This window comes from Sparus aurata, chromosome 7, assembly GCF_900880675.1.
Source record: "Sparus aurata chromosome 7, fSpaAur1.1, whole genome shotgun sequence".
In the NCBI taxonomy this organism is placed as follows: Eukaryota; Metazoa; Chordata; class Actinopteri; order Spariformes; family Sparidae; genus Sparus; species Sparus aurata.
In genome coordinates, this window is record NC_044193.1 from 1,515,638 (window position 1) to 1,531,743 (window position 16,106).

At 42.2% G+C, this 16,106-nt stretch overlaps 1 long non-coding RNA gene and 1 pseudogene across 1 annotated transcript; both read right to left on the bottom strand.

Annotated features, from left to right (window-relative positions):
* Nucleotides 1-863: 863 nt before the first annotated feature.
* Nucleotides 864-7,645, bottom strand: LOC115585018 (uncharacterized). The gene is made up of 3 exons (XR_003984650.1): nucleotides 7,515-7,645; nucleotides 6,010-6,102; nucleotides 864-1,046 (listed from the first exon to the last, which is right to left on the bottom strand). It is a non-coding gene; the product is annotated as an uncharacterized LOC115585018 (long non-coding RNA).
* Nucleotides 7,646-12,013: 4,368 nt separating this feature from the next.
* Nucleotides 12,014-14,738, bottom strand: LOC115584995 (MRG/MORF4L-binding protein-like; annotated as a pseudogene).
* Nucleotides 14,739-16,106: the final 1,368 nt, after the last annotated feature.

Genomic DNA, 16,106 nt, shown 5'->3' on the forward strand with positions numbered 1-16,106 from the left:
AGCATTCAGAGACAAATCTGACCATTACTGGTGCAGCTGAGGAGCCTGTGAACTATCCTGACTAAAAGGCCTTTTGATTTATTTCAGGTCCCGTTTTCTATTTTATGTTAATAAGTACTTTGTTTAAAACAAGGCTGACATGTAAAAACCTTCAGTCAAATAAAGCCTCACTCAGAGATCCATTCAGAGACATAGAAAGTAAAAACTAAAACTAAAAACTAAAACATTAAGACATTAAAACAGCATCTGAAAGACAGATACAGATAAAAAAATGTATTAAATTAATGTACTTATTTGAAATACACAGTGAACAGCTATGAATTAGATGAGTGGACAGTTTTACTTCAATTACATTACTGATTATTTGACCGTACAAGTAAACCAAATGTGTTCAGTCCTGAGAACATTTAGTGCTTTACAGACCAGTAATATGATTTTAAAGTGCAGGTAACAATGAGGCTGCATAATGATCATATAAACTACTGTAGCTGCTCAACATGAGCTTTTATCTGTCTGCTTGGTGATGTCACAGGCAGCACTGCAGGTATATTTCATATCAGCTGCTGGTGAAACGTTATAAACTCTCACAGCTGCTGTTAGCTTCATTCATGTGATAAGAGATGGAGAGAGGCTAACTTACTCAGACATTATTAAACAACACATGGTTTCTAAATCAGTCATTCCCAGAATAGGAATAGATACTGAAGGTAATGGAAGCCCTGCTCTCCATTACAGAAAGAAAATATATACATCAAATATAGTTAAAGCTTTGAAAATGCCACTGAGAGGAGACATTGGACTCCATCAAAAGACTCAACACCTTCTTTAAAAATCTATAAAAACCACAACAGAGTGTAATTCGAAAAAAAGGTTTTATTATGTAAATAACCAGCAAAGACAACAGTGCTCACTGTCTGAGCAGGTGAAACCAGAGTCAACAAACACCTGCAGCACCTGAAGGAGTTTCATCAGAAGACGATACTCAGTTTTCCTGCTTCAGGTCCTGTGGCGGCTCGTCTTGTTCGTCTCAGCTGCTCGTCCGTCACCTGCAGGAAGAGAAAGAGGAGCAGTGGTAGTTTGATGGCTCTTTGTGGAGGTTTAGTGTTTGTTTGTTTTTAGAGGTTTTGTGTTTGTTTTTATGGGTTTTGTGTGTTTGTTTTTAGAGATTTTGTGTTTGTTTTTAGAGGTTTTGTGGTTTTTTTAGGGGTTTTTGTTTGTTTTTAGAGGTTTTGTGTTTGTTTTTAGGGGTTTTGTGTGTTTGTTTTTAGGGGTTTTGTGTGTTTGTTTTTAGGGGTTTTTGTTTGTTTTTAGGGGTTTTGTGTGTTGGTTTTTAGGGGTTTTGTGTGTTGGTTTTTAGGGGTTTTGTGTGTTGGTTTTTAGGGGTTTTGTGTTTTTTTTAGGGGTTTTTGTTTGTTTTTAGGGGTTTTGTGTGTTGGTTTTTTAGAGGTTTCTGTGTCTGTGCAGGTTTTTATTGTTTTTGGAGGTTTTGTTTGTGTGTGGAGGTTTTGTTTGTGTGGTAGTTGTTTGTCCTCCACAAAGAGACCTGGGTCTATTTTTGATGAGTTTTGAGTCTCCTTGTGGAGGTTTGAGTCCCTAACTCAGTTGTATTTAACCTGAAATCACTTTTCATAATTTATTAACATGAAGTTTTAATTTGGAAGTACTTTGAACATTTACAGGTTTTGTTTCACTGAGAGGAAATATAAACAAGTCTGGTTACAGTGCCTAAATGCATTTATTTGATCTAATTCATAAAGTATTTAACATGTGTATACACTGAGAGCCACAACATTAGAACCAGTGACAGGTGAAATAAATAACATGGATCATTTTGTTACAATGCCATGTTCGGCTGTGAAACCATGAGTCCTAGCATTCATGTGGATGTCTCTTTGACAAACACCAGTCACCCAAACACAGCTGCAGACCGAGTACACCCCCTCATGGCAGCAGCACTCCTTGATAGCAGTGCCCCCCCAGCAGGACAACGCGCCTGCAACGCTGCAAAAACTGCTCAGGAACGACCCGAGGAACGTGGGAAAGAGCTCAAGGTGTCAACCTGGCCTCCAGATCCCCCAGATCTCAATCCACCTGAGCTTCCACTGGATGCAGTCAGAGCCAAGAACGATCCACGGGGGCCCCAACGTGGATGGGAGTTGGTTCTGGCGCATCCAACAGATGCTCAACTGGATTGGGATCTGCAGAATGAGGAGGCCAGTTTGACACCTTGGGTTCTTTGCCATGAGGGGTTGTAGTTGGTCTGAACGGTGTTTGGGTGGGTGGTGTTTGTCAAAGAGGATCCACAGAAATGACAGAACTCAAAGTTTCCCAGCAGAACATTTGATTGTAACAAGATGATCAATGCTCATTTCACTAGTCAGTTGTTTTAATATTGTGGCTGAACAGTGGAGATATACATGTTAAATACTTTTAATATTTAGCATAAATTGAGTTTTTAACTATATTATTCATACTTTCACTGCACTTTGTCTAACAGCTTTAGTTACTAGTTACTTTGCAGATTTATAAAAACAATATTAAATATTCTCTGATCAAACATGATGTATTATTATAGATTAAGTTATCCAGCATTAAAAGCAGAAAGTTGAGAGCCAGTGTGCTGCATATAGAGGACAATTATTAATCAATTGATTAATTGGGTGATGTCGGTAAACTTATAAAGCAATTCTGTAGAAAGACAGCTGATTATTGAGTCTCATTCTCAGGTCGTCAAATAACGCACTTTGTGGCCTATTAACAGGACTCATAGAGAGTCGAGTTGTTAAAAGTGAGAAGACTTGTATTTTCATACACATTTTATTTCAAGATATATTTTTTTATATCCAGTAGCTGTAAAAACATTCCTTGAATCCTGTGGGTTTTTAGGTGGGGCCTCAGTCTGCTCTGGTTGGTCGGTTCACACAAGCCTGATAACCGGTTTGCCTAGCAGACCACTAACAACTGGAATGCTGTTACTGAACTTTTGTGCCTAGAACTCTATGGTGGTAAACTGGTTGTCGTAGCTTACTGCACTCAACATTGTTTAGCTAACACTGTTAGCCTGAAAAGCTTTATACCACAATGTTTCTCCAGGAAAACAACAACGGCTTTATAAAGCTTATCAAGCACTCTCTGAATGCACATTTGTGCGCTCGAGTGGAGATGAACCTGAACTGAAAACAACCTTCAGTACACTCATAAGGAGGCAGACGAGCTAACAACTACTCAAGCTGTTTGTAGCTATCAGTTTGCTGCAATGCCACCATAAACATAACCACAACAACTGCTTCCAAACGAAAAACGTCACCACAGCACAATCGGATTGTTATTAGTGGTCTGCTGGGCACTGAGGCCGAGGGCCCTGTAACAACTTTATAATGATCTCTGCATGGTGTTATCAAGCAGGATGCTGTTACACACAGTTGCAAAGAAATTGAATTCCTGCAATTTTAATTTTATTTTGTTTTATCACAGAGTTCAACATTATCTTCAAGCAAAGGCATCGCGCCCATACACACTGAACTCGCGAGTGAGATCGGCATGGACAGATGAGGGCAGAGACCGGAGCCGCTTTAGTGGCGTCAGGCGAGCTTTTACCGTGGCCCTGAGCATGTCCCTAGCCAGGCCGAGGCCCAACTAAACACGTACACTTTGTGCACGATTCTACCATACCATAGGTGTGTAACAACAGGGGCCTGTTAGTTGGCGGGATGGCACAAGGGCTCGTAGGATACGCTACTACCAATACCAGCAGCTGATCAAAGGCCTGACTACTGCCATTCATAGAAAACACAGCTTACAGCTCCGATGGACAGCACTCGGGCATTTGCCATTGAAGATAGCTGAAGTCCGGTCAAGTTAACCTGTAACTTACAATGATAACACCAGGTTTACCTAGCAGACCACTAACAACTGGATTACTGTCACTGAACTTTTGTCCCTGAACAGCTCTATACAACGAGGCCTCCAAAACAACACTTCTCCGCTCAGTTCTGATGGTGTTGTAGCACTTAACTCACTGCACTTCTACCACGAATAAGAATGCCAATGTTAATAGCAAGCTCTGCTAAACATAGTTTATACACTCAAAGGACGCAGACAAACTTACAACTGCTCAAGCAAAACCTTACACGGGCTAACAGAATTTAACATGTTTCCGGTCATTCTGCTGGTGTTTGGAGCTCATTTTGCTGCATCTCTACCATGAATGAGACCACAAGAACCGCTTCTACACCAAAAACTTCACTACCGCACAGTTGCACGTCAGAAACTGAATACGATCCTTATTAGTGGCCTGCTGGTCTAGTAGGCCGAGGCTTATGTTAATGTTGAATCTACATAAATGAAGCTGTCCATTTAAATGTATAAGTCCCAGCTCAAAACCCACAGAGTTCAAAGGAAGTCATTTAAACAGGTTTTGTTTTTACTGAGAGGAAATATTAACAAGCCTGGTTACAGTGCCTAAATGCATTTATTTGATCTAATTCAAATTCTGGTTGTCGTAGCTTACTGCACACAACATCGTTTAGCTAACACTGTTAGCCTGAAAGGCTTTATACCACAATGTTTCTCCAGCAAAACAACAACTTCAAAGGCTTCGTAAAGCTTATCACGCACTCTCTGAATGCACATTTGTGCGCTCAAGTGGAGATGAACCTGAACTGAAAACAACCTTCAGTACACTCATAAGGAGGCAGACGAGCTAACAACCGCTCAAGCTGTTTGTAGCTATCAGTTTGCTGCAATGCCACCATGAACATAACCACAACAACTGCTTCCAAACGAAAAACGTCACCACAGCACAATCGTATCGTTAAATGAAGCTGTCCATTTAAAATGTATAAGTCCCAGCTCAAAACCCACAGGGTTCAAAGGAAGAGGAAGTCATTTAAACAGGTTTTGTTTCACTGAGAGGAAATATTAACAAGTCTGGTTACAGTGCCTAAATGCATTTATTTGATCTAATTCAAATTCTGGTTGTCGTAGCTTACTGCGCTCAACATCGCAGTAAGCTAGGATCTAATTCATAAAGTATTTAACATGTGTACACACTGAGAGCGACAACATTAGAACCAGTGACAGGTGAAATAAATAACATGGATCATTTTGTTCCAATGCCATGTTCGGCTGTGAAACCATGAGTCCTAGCATTCATGTGGAGGTCTCTTTGTCAAACACCAGTCACCCAAACACAGCTGCAGACCGAGTACACCCCCTCATGGCAGCAGCACTCCTTGATGGCAGTGCCCCCCCAGCAGGACAACGAGCCTGCAACGCTGCAAAAACTGCTCAGGAACGACCCGAGGAACGTGGGAAAGAGCTCAAGGTGTCAACCTGGCCTCCAGATCCCCAGATCTCAATCCAACTGAGCTTCCACTGGATGCAGTCAGAGCCAAGAACGATCCACGGGGGCCCCGACGTGGATGGAAGTTGTTCTGGTGCATCCAATAGATGCTCAACTGGATTGGGATCTGGAGAATGAGGAGGCCAGTTTGACACCTTGGGTTCTTTGCCATGAGGGGGTGTAGTTGGTCTGAACGGTGTTTAGGTGGGTGGTGTTTGTCAAAGAGGATCCACAGAAATGACAGAACTCAAAGTTTCCCAGCAGAACATTTGATTGTAACAAGATGATCAATGCTCACTTCACTTGTCAGCTGTTTTAATGTTGTGGCTGAACAGTGGAGATATACATGTTAAATAAAATATAATTATATCATTTATATTATATATAAATGAGATCAAATAAATGGAGGCGTTCTAAACAGACAGACTGTTTATATTTCCTCTCAGTAAACAAAAAACATTTAAAATACTACTAAATTTAAAGAGCCGTGTCCTAACAGAGACACTGTCGTGGCTTCTACCAACACAAACTGTCGGTATTCAACGACCTGTGAATGAGACTCGACTATCCTCTAGAATCATTTACTGATTTTAGAGTATTAATGAACAGCAACTGACAAATCTCACACTTTCTGCCTTTAATTTTGGCACCTCCACTGCACTGACCTTGTTGGACCAGGTGTCTCTCCTCTCCGGGTCTGATCACCATACAGGTCAGAGCTGTTCCACCTGAAGCTGAAGACAAGTCCCACTGTTCACCTGGAGAGAGGAGGAAGTACTTTAATATAACATGATGACTACATGTATATGTGTGTGTGTGTTTGCATAAATATATTCTGATTATAGCAGTAAAAAAGAAAATGTAATCAGATTACAGACACATCTGGCAAAAAGGGGATTTCTTACAGGATTTTAATTTCATAATAAAGAATGATATAGCAGTCTGTAACCATGTGCATGACATCACTTCAGGAGTCTCACATCACTCTGTACTATAAAATCTGCTATAATCTGACTTAATAAATGTGTTTTTGAAAAGGTAAACCAAAAGTTAACCAAATGTATTAAATCCTGGGAACATGTAGTGCTTTATAGACAAGTAATATGATTTTAAAGTCTATCTTTTGACTCACAGGGAGTCAGTGCAGTGATTTAAATATCAAATTAAACCAGAACTGAGACAAACACACTGAATCCATTCTCTGTAGCTACAGCGAGGCTGCATATTGTGTGTTAAACTACTTTAGCTGACATACTAACATACTGAGACATTATTACACACAACACATGGAGCCTGTTAGCTAACTGTGCTGTACTCAGATATGCAGCTGTAACGATGCTAGTATTAACAAGCTAACATTACATAGCAGGATAATGGCGTCATGCTAACACTCTCCAACAGACACACACGTTAGCTAACATGCAAACCTGTCTGTAAAAACACGACAATTAAATGACTCAGATGTCTTTATAAGCTCGTAATAGTGTCAGTACCCGTTAATAAATGCAGCTGAGCCGCTGCTAACGTGTTTCCAAACCGTGCAGTGCATCTGCAACAACTTTAAAGTCAGCTAGCTAACATAGCATTACCACCCACTTACACTGACAGCTAACGTTAGCTAACAGCTTTCATGCTGTTCTAAATAACAAATACATTTAAAAAACTTCATGCCGACTTTACCGAAACTACCGTCTTGTATTTAGATAGTGACCAAAGTTTAGTTAACTGTGGATTATTTATGCAATTAACATGGCAGAGATAAAAACGACCAAAATCACAATGGAGTTTGGTGCATGGAACAAAACACAACGTCCATCACGGATTTAATTGGCTGTAATTAAAGGATTATGTTCCAGCTGAATTTACCTCGACAGTTAACAGTTAAATGAGACATCTTCAGCTTCTGTTCAGAGTTATTTCAGAAACATTTGAGGTAGAAACAAATCTCACCACATGAGAGGGAGGCTGGCTCCATTTTAACCCGCACATAAGTAGCATGACGGTAGTTAATATGTGGAGCTGCTGATATATGAAGGAACATCACCTGGACTTATTACCTGAGATCAATAAGTATTAACTACCTGTACACCTCCCACACAGACATGAATACACCTGTACTGAGCAGGTAACTGGACACATAAAGCAGATTCGTACAGAACAGTTTACTCACCGTGTTCGTGTCCTCAGAGAAGAGCAGCTCCAAACAGAGTGACGATCAGTCAGCCATTTTTATACACATCTAACTTTTTGGAGGGAAATGCGCAACTTTCACGCGGGAAACGAGCGAGACCGCCCCTTTTGGTGTGCACCACCTGGATTCGTCAGAAAATCTGTGGGCTGGACTTATTTGACGTGGTTTACGTCATTTCAACTAGAGACTTCTCCAGCCATTCAAAGTAGTTTAGCTCAGTCGGCAGAGTGGGAGTTCTGTGTTCCGAGGTCTGCTTTTATGCTGAGTTCGAGTCCCTGCTGGAGAAACTCAACTGCATCATATTTACTGTAACTTCTCTTGTCAAAAGTTAAGATAAAAATTAATAGAACAAACACATAGAAACACTTGTTAACAGGATACACAAAAAGCTACTTTTTTAAAATGTATATTTAATTTCTCTGGTCTTCATTTGTTATTAATCCAAAACTGAAAGTAATCAAGTTACATTACTTTAATATTGTAATCGGGTGCATTCAGGTAATTTGGACACTTCAGCTCAAGTGTTACTGATTTCTGTTCTGTACTTTTACTATAAAATTAATTAAATTAAATGTGAATGATGACTTCATGGGATGATGTCACAGAAAGGGGCGGGGCACTAGTACACATTATGTATGTAAGAATCTATTTCTTACCTTTTTATTTATATTGTTTATTTTGTACTTTATTAATGTTTATTGATTAGGCTGTTGTGACACGCAGATCTCCCCGTTTGCAGGACCAGCAGCTAACTGCTAACTGTTAGATGTAAATAAAGTTGTGACGTCAGGACGGTTGAACTTGAGTTTCTTCACTTTAACATCCACTCACAGTCTGACTGTGTTGATAGCTAATCAATACTTATTGATTCCACCTGCAGGCTCAGTCCGGGTGTAATGTCCTGGTCTCACCACACACAGACTGTCGTTCACCAGCATGTAGATCCAGGGGGTGCTGTTTCCAGAGATAATCATCAATACAATCATCAATCGATCGGTTTGACAGGAACCAGCCGGCTTTAGGTTCTTCAGGAGCTTCTTTACTGTGTTTCACAATCTGAACCCTCTGATGGGCATTTTCACAGTTTTCTGATGTTTTATACACCCTAAACAACAGGGAGATTAAAAGTTCATTTGAAAATAGTTATACATGTTTTCACATTAAATAAGGGTAAAAACACCTAATCTTTCCATAACAGTGCTCCATCATCAGTCTGCCTGTGACAAACAGAAACCTAAACACATTTGCTCCTTCTTTCTAAATTATGTGCTTTAAGATAACTTTTCTAGGGTGATATCATTTGAATCTTTACAGATAATGAACAATATCTCTCATTGCAAAAACATCATTTATATCATGATTACAGAACAACATGTGGTCAGTTTTAACTGTCCTGGGGACATTTTGAGTTCGACACAACTCTTCCCAAACCGGCTGAACTGATGTTGGATCAAAGTTACACCATCGCTCCTCCTCGTCTCCTTTCTCTTCCTCCATCTTCATCCTCCACCTCTCCTCAGCACCGTCCATCTCTTCATCTCCTCCCCTCGGCCTCCTCCTGCTTCTCCTCCTCAGCTTTGGATTTCTCATCAAGTCTCCTCAACAGAACATGATTATTCACTTCTCTCTCTCTCGCAGCAGCTGACAGGATGTTCAGGAGTTCATAGCAGCACGAATTATTTCACAATCCGTGTCAATAAAAACCAGATTGAGCACAAAAGTGTGTGTGAGGAGGAACAACAGACGAACAGAGACAGAAGCTGAACCTTCAGACTGTGACCTTCAGCTGACCTTCACCTGACACACACCGATCGATCCTGATCAATACTCTCTCCCTCACATTATCTGCCTCTAACTGTCTCTTTGTGATGGTGTGAACTGCTGAACCACTCACAGGTCGTCTGAAGGCTTCATCCACTGTGACAGTCTGACAGCTGTAGTTTATAACGCAGGTCAGACTGAGAGGAACTGAACACAACACATATTCACAATCCACACAGAAACAGACAGAAACATGAAACAAACTGTATTATTCTTGTGTGATGTTTTTTTCAGGTGCTGATGTCAAACTGGCTCACAGCAGGAGGACAGCGCCCCCCGGTGGTCCACCCGACACACTGCAGGCTGAAGAATGATCTGAAAGTTTCAGTCTGTTCATAAATCTCATGTTCTCACCCAAAAATCTGATTTATTAACAAAACAAAACAGGAAGTCCTCAACATCATCGTCCATAGAAACCTCTCAGTCCTGATTTCACCTGAGTGACTCCCGGACACACCTTCACATCACCTGTGTTTATGTTCAGGTCCTCAACATTAACACACATGCTGCAGCAACACAACTCATGTTTTATTTACTGGTTATGACCTCATTGTGTCGTCACACAAACAAACTGAGCAGAGAGAAAGTCTGACAGTCACACTTCAGTCAGAGTAAAGATATCATGTTCAGATGTTACTTTGGGAAAAGTGAAGGTCACACATATGAATAGTAATCGAGTAAAAGTATCTTAAAGTATCTGAAGTAAACGGACTCAAGTATCAAAGTAAAAGTAGATCACATATATTTACATGTTTTATTGATACTTTTTCTGTTGGTTGATTAAATATGTGAATTTAATATTTGCTACATTACCTCTGACGCAGAATGTAATCTGTGAAGTAACTAGTAACTTAAGTTCATTGAAGTAAATGTAGTGAAGTAAAGTACAAGATTTGCCTTTAAAAAATGGCAGAGAGGAAAAAAGTAAAGATATTTCTACATTCTTACAACCGTCAAGGTAACAGAACAGAGAAAGTCCAAAAATATTCACACTAAAACATAAAGTATCAAAAGTAATCCTTGTGTAAAAGAGGAAGTTACATTCCTGTCTATATTACATTATTGTATTTCTATGTGTGAAGAAATGATCAATAGGTGATCATAGAGTCTTTAAACGTCACTAACCTGGTGAATAAGAAAGCAGCTGACAGAGAGCAGCAACAAAGTAACTGAGTAAATGTACTCAGTTACTTTGTTGCTGCTGGGGAAGAATAAGAGGAGACGTCACTGATCTGAGTTCACCTTTAATGACACAAACAGCTGATCAGCCCTCACTGAACATCAATAAATTAACACGTCGATCGAGAGTTAAAGGAACATTTGGCTCAACCAATCAGCTGACTCCATGTCCAGCACTTCCTGTTCGACTCCTCAGACTGAAACTGAAACTGAAACGAGCTTCTAACTGTGTTCACATTCATCGTGGAGACGTTGAGATTATTGTGTCAGAAGACAAAAACACGCGTCGCAGCTTCACGTTCAGCAGAGGTTCTGTTCTGGTTCTGACCGTCAGCTGCTCGGACTTTAAGATGAACCGAGTCTGAACTCTAGTCTGGATCACAGCGGATCTCCTGCTCCACATTCACCTGAAGATGTACAAACAAATCAAACAAAAAGCACCATAATGCAATAAAAACACCGTTTGGCTTCTGCAGTGAGCGCAGAGGAGCCGAGACGGGTCCAACTTCATCTCTGACCGGGCTTCTCTGGAAGCAGGAACACATTTAACGATTTGTTTCAGGTATAAAGGGGAGGTGGGCCGGCGTCGTTACCTGATGTGAGCGGCACCTGCACCTGTACGTCCACCATCATGGACAGACAGGTACGGCAACACGACTCGGACAACCACATACAGAATCTTAACTCTTCTCTAGAGAACATCTCCAGTGTCGACCCGGCTGACAGCGCGCGGCCACACACACGTGTTCCTGAATTCATTTATAACCCAAACACACTGCAGGAACACCAGCGAACATCAGGAGCTTCAGTAAACACACCGCGGGTGTCTGAAACCAACCGCTCACTTTCCTTTAAGAAGAATCTACATTTGTGTGATATTGTACAGTATATTACTGCTACACACTGTGTTGTGTTAAATTATGGTCAGCTGTTTCCAGGAGTTCCAGGACACGTGAGACCTGAGAGACTCGAACTCATCACCAGCAGCTCCAACACACTCAGATATCAAACGTTCGACAACAGAAGTTAAACTGCTGCAGAGAGAAAATGGGCTGCACGCATGTTTAGCTTATTGTACTTTGATGTAGGTTGTGTGTATGTTGATGTATATTGTTGTATTTATATTTATTTGTAGTGTGATTTTATAATTCTGTAAGTTTTAAGTCTTAAATGTAAAAACCTCTGTGCAGCACATCAGCTACATATTTCATTTGGATCTATGATAAACGACATCGTCACTACTGAATACAATTCAAATAATAAAAACATCAAAATAAGATATTTAATATATTTTAGTTTTCAATCTCACTCCTGTAAGTTTAACATCACATCCTCTGTCCTGCTTCCTTCTACTAGAACTTCTTTCTCCATCATAATCTTAAACTAAACAAGTTAAACTAACAAATCTTCACTGCGGTTCTGTATGAGGTTTGTCCGCGCTGTGTTGCCGTACCCGGCTGTCCAGATGGCCACAACGCACACGCCACTCGCATCAGGTCGTGATGGCAGGACTTGTTTCAGCGCTGACAGGCCGATAAAACACACTCGCTGTTAGAAACACCCGCTGAACGTCCGTCCTCCTGATGACGAGCTTTGTGCTCCTCTGTTGTTTTGACACTTCAGGTTTTTCTGGCAGTTTTTTGGGGAGTTGAAATATTTTCAACCTTTCAGCTTTTTCCAATAATTACACCTGATGAGTCCGTCTGCGATCGGCCTCCTCTGATGACACACCTCAGAGTTCAACTGCATACGTATATTCTAACAGTAGTATGAATCCTTCAGAGGGAGCTGCCTCCAGTGATGTCACTCGAGTCGGCGTCGGCTGAGCAGACGCCTGCAGCGATCCTCGTCTCCGCTGCAGGCTACAGTAGCTGCTACTAGCACAACACACAGACCTCGGACTGAACTGTCCGTGGTTGAGTTGCACTGTGGGTAATGTAGGCCCCAGGTTTTTACAAGAAAAGGGAATAAAAATGTTGAGAACTCTGGTTCTGCTGCATCGATCGTTATCCTTTTTTCTTTAACGTGTCCATCATGAGTCTGACGGCGAGCGATGAGATGATAAATTACACTTTATATAAAACACAGGATGGTTTTAAAAGGCTGGGAGGGACACACTGTAACCTGCTAATACAACACAATAATGAAAAGATAAAGAGATTTGGACGTCAGGTGACACTCGGGATCGTGTCGTGTCCTCCGGCTGCGGCAGCAGTGATGTCACTTCCTCCCGCTGGGATCAAATGATGGCGACTGCGTTGAGATGAAGCAGCTCACACGAGTCAGCGTGAAGCGCCTCCTCCACCACATCAGATAAAACTCACAGGTTTGATTCCTGTGACGGCAGCTTCTCCTCCTCCTCCTACTCCTTCCTTTCTCTCTCTCTCCTCCACACACACTATGTCTCTCTCTCTCTCTCTCTCGCTCGCCCTGTCCGTCTCTCAGGTGCGTCTCCTCTTGGCTCCTCCCGGACTCGCCGGGTTGGAAGACGACAGAAGTTTGTCGGCCGTTCGACTCCTCTTCCTCTTCTCCGCCTTCCTCCTCCTCCTCCTCCTCCCGCTGCTCCTCCCTCACTGCCTCCCTTCTCTTTGTCTCGCTCTCTCTCCTTGTCCCGACTGCTGCTCGTTCGCTCCGACATCTTCACCGAGGAGTTACTGCCTGAAGAGAGAGAGAGAGAGAGAGAGAGCGACAGGAAACGAGTCACATCTACGTCACCTGATCTCCACCTGGACATGATGATCAATTACCAAACTGTTCTGAGGCTTTAAAGACGACAGGTGTTCATGTGTGACGGCACGGAGCTTCAACACGAACTCAGATGATTAAATACACACTCATTCAGTAAATAAACACTCAGCTCAGGCAGCTCAGGTAGCTCAGGTAGCTCAGGTAGCTCAGGTAGCTCAGTTAGCTCAGGTAGCTCAGTTAGCTCAGTTAGCTCAGTTAGCTCAGGTAGCTCAGTTAGCTCAGGTAGCTCAGTTAGCTCAGTTAGCTCAGGTAGCTCAGTTAGCTCAGGTAGCTCAGGTAGCTCAGTTAGCTCTACACTACCAGCACTAGTTTTTCAACAACAATCTTACGCTCTGCATCTTTAAGTTGACAGTGTGACAGAAATGACACGACAGACAGAGAACTGAACCCGTCAGCGGTCAGGACGCTGCGTCTGAGACGATACCTTCTTCATGTGTCGCCGGAGGTTCTCTCTCCATCCTGAACTCCTCCTTGGTGTCCTCCTCTGAGCCCAGCTTCCCTGAGAGAGAAAGGTCCAGAGAGATTCGTCTGAGCCTTCAAAGTGTCAACGAGCAGAATTTAAACATCTCAGACGTCTCTTGCCGTTTGAATCGACACTAACTGGGAATCAAATGTGACTCCAACCTTCATCCATCCGTCTCTGTCCTCTGCAGCAGGACCACTTACAGCAGAAATGTACTGAACACAACTTTTTTCTCAAATGTAGGATCAGTACTGATTTCATCGATTGAGCCATTTGATTCTATCCATCGAACAGCTGAGTTCACGGCCGCTCAGGGAGGCTGGATAAGTTATAACAGACACTATTAATGAGTTCTCATTAACAACAGGTGAACAGCAGGTGATCTGTGTGTGCAGTGATGTAATGTTCACCATGTTTGCTATCTTAGCTCAGCATGTTAGCATGCTAACAGCAGCTACGAGCTTCACATGGTGCTCAGTGAGTGAAGCCGCAGAGAACAGAACATCAGGTTCTAGTGAAGGCGTCACATCCTGTCCTCACATCCCAGCGTGGGAAATGTTCAAATAACTGCAAGGAACTGTGGGTAATCTACGGAGAGAGAGCGCCGCATTATCATTCTGACAGAGATCACACTCTCACCTTCTTTAACCTCCTGGATGATGTCATCAGGCAGAGAGAAGCTCTTCTCTGAGTTCGGAAACGGCAAGATCTCCGACTCGTGCTGCAACACACACACACACACACACCAAAGATTTTAGAAGCGATGAGTGATGTACGTGTGTGTGTGTGTGTGTGTGTGTGTGTGTGTGTGTGTGTGTGTGTGTGTGCGCGTGTCCTCACCAGAGCCTGCATGTCGTACATGGTTCCCAGATGGTCCCAGATGACGGAGGAGGAAACCTGCCGGCCGATGTTCTGACTGAACTTGTCTCTGATACAGATCATGTGGAAGTGACGGTTCACTCCTGCAGAGACACACAGTTACACACTCGCTCTACACACTGTCATCAATAATAATAATACACTTTATTTATACAACACTCTATAAACAATGATTGAACCAAAATGTTATACAAATGTAATAATAAGGAGACACTTAAGGACTTAAAGACCGATGTCTTATGGTGTGTTCAGGACCGATTATGAAAATCGAGGAGACGGAGAACATTATTTGGGACCGACAGTGACGACATGAAGGTACAGTTTACTCAGATACTGTTCTTAAGTACAATCAGCTACATTTATTACTTTAACCTTCCTCTCAAATACATGGAATTGATTACTTCAGTTACTAGTAACTTTGCAGATTCAGATCATTTTATTTTTTACAAAAGTTTCATTGTGACGCGTTACTGGCAGGATGTTGCAACAGAGCCAAAGTAGCACATGTTTAGTTGTTTATTTTATAGACAACGTGACAAACAATAACCTGTACAGATCATCAGAAAATGCTGCGTATCAGCCTCGATCATCCTCCAGACATTTCAAAATAAAACAGAGTTGCACCTGAAGCTGCTGAAGAACCGTGAGGACAAAACGACTGAGAGGCCGAATACATTTAGTTTGGATTTGTTTGTAATGTGATTATATTTTGTTCAAAACGAATTATATCAGTTTTAACAGTTTTGGATTTGGTTTGTCCTGCTTCATGCACTCGAGCTGCATGGACTCCACTAGTGAGTGTAGAACCTGCTGACTCATGTGACCCAGCATGAGTTCCACAAAGCTTCTCGTTTGGTTTCTCGGTCTTCAGGTGCCCCCATAAACCCTGAGTGGTGTTGAGGTCCGGTGACTGAGGACGGTCCAGGACAGTCAGGACTCGTGGGTCTCTCTGGTCTGAGGTGTGTCTGGGCTCATTATCCTGCTGCAGGAGAATCCTTCTCCACAGATCAAACCAGAGGGTGGAGCAAGTCTCTGAAGGATGGAGTGGTGCTTCTCCTCCGTCAGGGTGGAGTCTGAAAACATCTTCCAGCACCGTGTTTCACTGTGGTGTCATTCTCTCTGCTGTCCGTCTCCTCACACGCTCCCTTCTGTTACTGACACTAATCCATCGCTGGGATTCATCAGTAAAGACTTCTGAGTCCACCTCAAGTGTTTGTCCTGGTTTCCCTCCTGAGAAGTGGTTTAGAAACCGCTGCTCGTCCTCTGAGACGCTACAGGACAGAGCTGATTGATTCTTTAATAAAGTCTGTATCTGTGATGAAGATGCTTCTCTCTCCGTCAGTGAACTGAGCTGAGTGTTTCTTCTGGTGTGGCTGTGGAACTGATCTCCAGCACTGAGTCCTGAGAAACCTTCAGTCTGATCATGAATAACTTCACGTACGTTCTGAATCTGATTATTTCTGATTAATTTCAGGTTTTTT